We start from the raw sequence: 359 nt of genomic DNA, 5'->3' as shown, positions 1-359 counted from the left end.
TTTTTTCTCGGAATTGCGAGTTTATCACTCGCAATTCTGACTTTATAACTCGCAATTTTGACTTTATAACTCGCAGTTGCGTGTTATAAAGACAGAATTGCAAGATATGAACATGCAATTCTGAGAAAAAAAAGTCATAATTGTGAGATAAAAAGTCGCAATTACCTTGTTTTATTTTTTATTCAGTGGCAGAAGTGGGCTTCCATAAAAATTTACTATAAAAAGTCAACAACAATAAAAAAACAATCATTTAAATAACACTGTTATTAGTATTTTTATTATTGTTATTATTAATTCTACTATTATTATTAGTAGTATATTATTCATAGTTTTCTTTTATATGTCTCATTTTAATTATA

The 359-nt window shown here is 25.3% G+C and overlaps 1 protein-coding gene across 1 annotated transcript in view; it reads right to left on the bottom strand.

The window, feature by feature from the left end:
• LOC107734018 (trafficking protein particle complex subunit 9-like) overlaps window positions 1-359 on the bottom strand; it is a 181,729-nt gene that overhangs the window by 138,035 nt on the left and 43,335 nt on the right. The gene's annotated exons all lie outside the window — the stretch shown is intronic.

Source organism: Sinocyclocheilus rhinocerous, unplaced genomic scaffold (genome assembly GCF_001515625.1).
Source record: "Sinocyclocheilus rhinocerous isolate Xijiao unplaced genomic scaffold, SAMN03320098_v1.1 scaffold430, whole genome shotgun sequence".
In the NCBI taxonomy this organism is placed as follows: domain Eukaryota; kingdom Metazoa; phylum Chordata; class Actinopteri; order Cypriniformes; family Cyprinidae; genus Sinocyclocheilus; species Sinocyclocheilus rhinocerous.
Note: the sequence above shows the minus strand (reverse complement) of the source record. Positions and strands in the feature narration are given on the sequence as shown.